The following is a 7,893-nucleotide window of genomic DNA, read 5'->3' as shown; positions in this document are numbered from 1 at the left end:
TAAAGGTGGATGGAGGACTGTTGAAACCTTGTGGGAAGCCAAATGTCTTTTACAGGATAGATGTCACAATCCCTGTGGGGCAGAAGAAGATGAGAATTGCCATCTGGATTTGAGTAATGCTCTTGTGCAAAACCACATATGGATGAATGACCACAAACCAGGCTAGTGTCACGGACTGACAAAGAGAAGCAGAGAGAGTTGTTTCTGAAATTATGGCATTGGAGAATTAATTTCCCAGCTATGCATTGAATTTACCATGAAGTTAATAGAGGAAAAGCACGTTCTTGGAGGAGAAGGCTATCAGGGCTCTCGGCTCCCAGGGCAATTTTCCTTCCACTGCATCAGTCTCTGAACTCCAGTTGCTCACAATCACAAGCGAGGCCATGGCTGTTTCCCATATGTGTGTTTCTAGTAGCCTTCTTCCCAACAATGGTTGACTCTTGTAGGCTGCTGGTCTGATCCAGCAGGGATCTCCTTATGCCCTTTGCAGAATTAAGGTTTCTTCAGATAATGCATTTGAAAAAGATCCTTCACAGCAAATAGTTAAAGGATGGAGTTTGCTCCTACAGGAGATTGTGGTTGTTTAGTCGTTTAGTCGTGTCTGACTCTTCGTGACCCCATGGACCAGAGCACGCCAGGCACTCCTGTCTTCCACCGCCTCCCACAGTTTGGTCAAACTCATGCTGGTAGCTTCGAGAACACTGTCCCACCATCCCGTTCTCTGTCGTCCCCTTCTCCTTGCGCCCTCCATCTTTCCCAACATCAGGGTCTTTTCCAGGGAGTCTTCTCTTCTCATGAGGTGGCCAAAGTCTTGGAGCCTCAGCTTCAGGATCTGTCCTTCCAGTGAGCACTCAGGGCTGATTTCCTTCAGAATGGAGAGGCTTGATCTTCTTGCTGTCCATGGGACTTTCGATCAGCCTTCTTGATGGTCCAGCTTTCACTTCCATACATCACTACTGGGAAACCAGAGCATTAACTATATGGACCTTTGTTGGCAAGGTGATGTCTCTGCTTTTTATGATGCTGTCTAGGTTTGTCCCTACAGATAGTGCCACCAAATTAGATGGTTTTGAGAAGCTGTTATTTGTGGATTATCAATGGCTACTGGTACTCCACTTTATGGGTTTGGGTACCAGTTATGTGACTGGAGAACCGCCTTTAAAAATTCAAAGTTTGGAAGGATGAAGGACTTTAACTGCCAGCTGAATTTAATGTCTCCCATTTACCTGGCAAGAACACAAAGAGGATCCCACTGGCAAGCTATCCATTGAAGAAGAGTGATTTCGTAGCATCCTTTTGAGGTCATTCCTTTTCTTTTCCATATTTGGAGGACAAATAGCAGGAGAAATAGCAGGAGAAATGAAAGGCATATCTTCTTAGAGATTCTTACAGTTTGCTTCAACTTTGCATTTCAATGAGGGCCAAAAAACAATGGGCTCTTTTGTAAATAAATTATTATCCAAATGTTGTTCTTCTACTTCCCATTTTTGGTTTATTTTGGATGCTGAAGGTTCTTTGCTATTGCCCCCTCATCAGTGTTGAAGCAATGATTCTTCAGCATCAACTTTGTTGGACTGATCACGAGGTTTAGATGATTATCGTATTCCAAAGTGACTACTCTATTCCCAACTTTATAATGAAAGCGTAATGATGGTGGACAATAAAAGAAATGCTCATTGGGGCATAGAGCAAGAATGCAAGTCTCACAGTCCTTGTTGGGATGGGGACCAAAGGGGGAAGACGAGAGATCTGGACAGAGGTCGCATCACAGCCTTCACCAACCTAGTGTCCTCCAGATGTTTGGGAAGACTACTCCCATTGCCCTATGCTTGACCATGTGAGGCTGAGGCTGCTGGGAGCTTTTGCCATTCTATGCTGCTTGCTTGTGAAAACAGCCTCTCCTTGGTTTACAAAAGAGAGTGTGAGCTTGTGGGAAAGAGCAAGGGGTGCTGGACTAGACAGGCCTTTGGGCTGGTCCGTTTCAGGGCTCTTCTCATGCAAAGTCCTTGAGATCCACATCTCATACCATCATTTCCACCTGGGCTTTCTCTCCACCATCTGCAACTCAATGGCTTGTCTCCAAATTCACAAATTGACTCCTGATTCCTCTCCTCTCCCTGGACAGTGGTGGAAATTGGTCTTCCAAATTTCAGTGGCGCCTGGTGCAAGGACAAAACTCAGCACCCCTCCCCACACACCTCATGTGGGAAAACACCCCCCCTAAACCCATCTCTGCCCCAAGAACCACCAAAATCTGATCTGGAGAATCATTCCAATCTTTAGAGCAGATTTTGAGGATGCCTGGGGGGAGTCTTCAGGGAAGAGGAGGGAAATGTCCTATACCAAGCAGAAATCTCTTGCCTGAACAGGACAGCAGCCTTGGAAACAACCCAATCTTTCCAGCACCAAACTGTGCCATGGCCCTTCCAAGCCTTCAATCAGACTCCATATCTATTTTTCCAAAGAAAGGGAAGGTTTAACCCTCCTTTTCTGAATTGCCTGAATGTGTGTGTTGTGCTGTTTGCATTTTACTTGTAGTGCTGAAGCAACACTTGGTTTTGATTGTGTTGACAATGGCAGGCATTGGTATGAAATTGTGTGCACTTTTGTGAATTTATGTGTCCGTGGGAGGGAGATGGGGGCTCAAAAGTGAGGGTCACACTCTCATATTATTCTGGGGAGGAGTATTAGTGCCGGTCGTGAGCTGTTGGTCTGTGTTGTGTCCTGTCTTGTGAAACTTATGGGGCATCTGCTCATCTTTTGCAACCTACACAGACATGGGGCGTCTTCAGCATCCTTTCCTGAGAGACTGAATTGCAAGATGCAGCAGGCAAGGTGGGGAGCCTGTGGTCTCACCGCTGAGTTCTGTTTCCTCACCATGTCTGGCTCCAAGTCAGACAAATATTGCTCCATGATCAGCGAATGTCCACAGGGTGAAAAGGTGTGTGAAGTAACAGGCAGCTGCTTCCGTGAAACACAGAGGAATTGGGAATTGGCCCAGATGAGAAGGAGGTTGTGGGAGGGGGAGAGAGAGGTGTGTGAGAATGGGGGACAGCAATGCCAGGTCGAAATGGAGCAAAATGGTGTTTATCATAGAATCTTAGAATTGTATATTTAGAAGGGACCCTGAGAGTCATCTAGTCTAAACTTAACAATCCCTCACAGGTGGACATTGAATCTCTGCTTGATAACTTCCACTGAAAACGAGTCCACCACCTTCTTTAAAATAATAATAATAATAATAATAATAATAACAATAAATAAATAAATAAATAAAAATAAAAAAAATTATTAGGTTTTACGACAAATTTTGAGATACTCACTGCTGGTAAAATAATCACAAAATAAATCCCCAATTACCCCCTCCCCCGTGACTTTCCCCAACATCCCCTTCTGGTTTTTAACACATTAATTTCTTCTGCTTATCATCTAATCCCTAATGTAATAAAATTAACAATTATACATTATAATTATCTTCTTAATATTTTAACCACATATTCATGTTTTCTATTTATATTTTGTTGGTTGTAAGTGTTTAGTTAAACCCTGCAAGTGAGTCCATTTCCCTACATGGTTTCTTTAAATACATCACAAAAGGTTCCCGGTCTATTAAAAAATCTCTATTGTCCTTATCTTTATGTCAGCTTTGACATTTCAGCATATTCCATCAGTTTCTCTTGCCATTTCTTCGCTTTTCCACCACTGAGCTGTTCACAAGTTCTAGCTGCTGTTGTAGCATACATAAATAATTTCTTTTTGTCTTTTGGCAAATCTTGACCTGTAATGCCTAATAAAAAAAGCTTCTGGTCTTTCAACAAAGGTTATCTTAAATGTTCTTTTCATTTCATTACAGATCATTTCCCAATAATTTTTAATTATTTTACACTTCCACCACATGTGAAAGAATGTACCTTCCTTTTCTTTACAGAGTCCACCACTTTCTGAGGGAGTCCATTCCATAGTCAACCAACTCTTACCCTCAGAAAGATCTTCCTCATGTACGGTCAGAATCTTCATTCATGGAATTAGGATCCATTGGTTTGGGCCCTACCTTCCAGAGCAGGATAAAGCAAGTCTGCTCTATCTTTCATGAGGCATCCCTTGAGATATTTGAAGTTGGCTCTCAGATCTTATTTAATCCAAGCTAAGCATGACCTACCCCATTCCTCCATTCCACCATTCCTCATCAGGCTTCACTCCCAGACCCTGGATCCTCTTGGTCACCCTCTTCTGCACACCTTCCAGCTTCTCAACATCCTTCATAAATGGTTGTGCCCAGAACTGGGCACAGGACTTTAGGTGGGGTCTGACCAAGTCAGAAGAGAGCGGGACTATGACTTCATTAACACACATGAGGATTACTGATGGAAAACTGGATAGGCCCTCAAGTGTCAACAGAGTTTTGGGGTCCAGAGCCTGCAGGTTCTTGGTGTACCCTCATGAGGTGTGAACTGGTGATGACTAGCAATGAGACCTTGGATTCATAGTAAAGAGCTCCAAGAAGATGTGGGCCCCATGTGCGGCAGCTGTGAAAAAGATGGACTCTGTGCAAGGGATCATTAGGAAGAGGATAGGAATGTGAACTGCCAATTCGATGGTGTGACCACATTCGGAATCCTGCACAGTTCTGTTCACCTCACCTAAAGAAGAAGATTGTAAAGTAGGAAAAGTTTCCCTCAGCCTCACATGGTCCTCCTGCATGCTGGGGGTGATGCGAATTGTAGTTCCAAACATCTGAGGCACGAGGTTGCAAAGGCTATGGTGTGGACAGGTGTGAGTTGTGATCTATGTCCAGATCTCTGGTTTCCCCCTTTGTTCTTTGGTTTTTTTGTTTGGCTAAGGCTTTTCTGTTACATCTTGTTGTCAACACATACTATGCTACAGTCATACATAAAAAAAGATAGCATAGATATAAAACATAAATATATGATAGTTATAATAACATATCTATATTCTCCCAAGATTATTTAAATCCCCTGTGTCTTGAATCAAACTTCCTTTTCATTCATTCCAAGGTTTCCTAGAGAGCCAGTGTGGTGTAGTGGTTAAGAGCGGTAGTCTCATAATATGGGGAACTGGGTTCGCGTCTCCGCTCCTCCACATGCAGCTGCTGGGTGACCTTGGGCCAGTCACACTTCTTTGAAGTCTCTCAGCCCCACTCACCTCACAGAGTGTTTGTTGTGGGGGAGGAAGGGAAAGGAGAATGTTAGCTGCTTTGAGACTCCTTAAAGGGAGTGAAAGGCAGGATATCAAATCCAAACACTTCTTCTTCTTCTTCTTCTTCTCCTCCTCCCTATAGTTAAACTACGGAACTCACTTCAACAAGAAGCAGTGATGACCAGCCAGTTGCATGGCTTTCAAAGCAGATTGGGCAAACTCATGACGCGATATGCCTTTCAATGGCAACTTGCCATGATGGCTTCTTCCTGTCTCTTCCTGGAAATGGCACTTAGGGCCACAGTGGTGACCAGCAGCCACCCGTATCCTACAAGGAAGGCCTTTTCAAACCCATCTAAGGTGGCAGCTTCCATTATGTTTGAAGGAGCAAAGTAAATACTTTAAGAGTGTGCTGTGAAGGACCTCTTTTACAAATGCATCATCTGAATGAATTTTAATTCTGCAAAGGACATTAGAAGAACTTTGCTGGATCAGGCCAATGGCCTACAAGATTCAAGTATCTTGTTCTCACAGGAATAACCAGAAGCCAGCGAAAACAAAATTTGGTAGCAACAGCAACCCCCTTGCTTCTGATTCTGAGAAATGGAGTTCAGAGGCCAAGAACAGAGGGAGAACGTAGCCATGATGGCGGGTAGCCCGGATAGCGCTCTTCTCCAAGAAATAAAATATCTGTAATATCAATGCATTCTTGGGAAATTCCTTCATCAAGGGCACCATTTTAGAAACAACCCAATTCCCTCTCTTTGACTGTCAGTGAGGCTACCCAGGTTTGTGGTCATTCATCCATATGTGGTTTTGCACAAGAGCATTACTCAAATCCAGATGGCCATTCTCATCTTCTTCTGCCCCACAAAGATTGTGACATCTATGCTGTGAAAGACATTTGGCTTCCCACAAGGTTTCAACAGTCCTCCATCCACCTTTAAGTAGAGGGACCTCTCCTTCCCCAGACAACTGCTCTTCCACTTGGCTTCAGGCATCTCCAGGATTCCCACCAACCTCCAGCTATGAAGATCTTCTGCCTCCTCTCTGTCACCTTCCTCCTCCTGATGCTGGTGGCTCCAGGTAAGGCCTTCTTCTCAGATGATTCTTCTCTGAGCTCCACAGTTCTCTAGCTTTATTCCTTTGAAACCTGCCTCTGAATACCACTTGCAGGGAATCCCAAAGGGATGGGTGGGGAATTCTCTTGCCCCTCTGTCCCCATTTAGAACTTCCCAAATGGGGCATCTGGATGGCCACTGTGAGACCAGGTTGATGGACTAGATGTGGGCCCTTTGACCTGATCCAGCAGCCAAGCTCTTGGGATCTGATTGTCATTGCAATCCTAAAATATGGAATCTGATCCAAAGAAGCTGTTGCTATAAAATCTGCAATAACACATTTCAATGCATTCAGCTTTGTGGTGGAGAAGAGAGTGGGCCTGTTTCCTGGGCAAAAGAACTTCTCTCTCCAAGTTTTCCAGTGCCCCAAGGACACCAGTGATTACCTTGGGTCAGCCCTCCTTCTGAAGGTGCAGGGGGGAAGGGGAGGGTCTCACTATCCATCCCAGCCCCCTTTCCTGCATTCATCCTGCACCAGCCTCCCCCAACCTGGTGCCCTCCAGGTGTTCTGGACCAACCTTCCCAGGTAGATCCTCTCCTTGGTAGTTGCATCTCTCTCTCTCTCTCTCTCTCTCTCTCTCTCTCTCTCTCTCTCACACACACACACACACACACAATTTGCTTTCCTCTGCGCTTTCCCCTGCAGATTTCACCGGAGCTCAACGTCCCACACAGGATTGCCAGAACAACGGGGGCAGCTGCAGAAAAACCTGCAACAAAGGCGAGAAAGAGATTGGGAAGTGTTCGGGAGACAGGCGTTGCTGCAAGCGCAGCTAAGGTGAGTTATAGGCAAAACCATACCTGTGTCTGGAAATTACTCTGTGGCATCTGAAAAAGACACGAACCCAAAGGCCAGAGAGTTACAGCTCTGCTTCTTCTCCCTGTCTTTGACCCTTAACAGCACTTGCTAGATTCTCCCTAAGGCTAAATTCACTGTTTGGGGACCTTGAGAATTCCCTGATGACATTTGGAGCCACTTGACTCCTGCAGCTTAGAAAACAGAAGTGGGATAACTGAGCCGCGTGTGAAACAAGGCGTTTAAAAGCCTGGAGGGCAGCCTTTGTCAACCAGGTGCCCACCACATGTTTTGGAGTACATCATCCATCAGCTGCAGAAAGTGCATGGAGCCATTTGATTTTGGGATGGAGACCTCTCCCAACCTCTGAACATCCAGCAGAAAATCTGACCTGACCCCCACCCCTGCATCATGTGAAAATCCCAATTCTGATAGCATTCAGCTCTTTGGTCTTCAGGGGGTCCCTGGCCTCTTTTGAGCACCCTCCCACCAATATTCATGGTGTTTCCTCTATTTTTCATTTAACTCTACAGCAGACTCATCACGCATCACCTCTGATGAAAGGAAGACCACCCCGCTTCTTCTCTGGAGATGCAGCTGCCTTGACTGCACATCTGTAGAAACCTCTCTGCTCACTGCTGCTGCTGCTGAAGGCGCTTCTGGGAAGGATCCGTCACAGCCCACTCCTTTCTGCCCATTTACTCCAGAGCAAGTCCTGCTGTGCTCATTGAGGCTGGCATCTTTGTAACTTGGTTTAGGATGGGATTTGCCTGCTCATTTGCTTAAGCTTTTCCTTTCAATAAATGCTTGCATTGGAAA

General features: G+C 45.2%; 1 long non-coding RNA gene across 1 annotated transcript; it reads left to right on the top strand.

The window, feature by feature from the left end:
- The first annotated feature begins 6,063 nt into the window (after positions 1-6,063).
- LOC307212031 lies at positions 6,064-7,893 on the top strand. The gene is made up of 3 exons (XR_013836748.1): positions 6,064-6,243; positions 6,925-7,056; positions 7,608-7,893. It is a non-coding gene; the product is annotated as an uncharacterized lncRNA (long non-coding RNA).

This window comes from Podarcis cretensis, assembly GCF_951804945.1.
Source record: "Podarcis cretensis genome assembly, chromosome: 3".
Lineage (NCBI taxonomy): Eukaryota > Metazoa > Chordata > Lepidosauria > Squamata > Lacertidae > Podarcis > Podarcis cretensis.
Note: the sequence above shows the minus strand (reverse complement) of the source record. Positions and strands in the feature narration are given on the sequence as shown.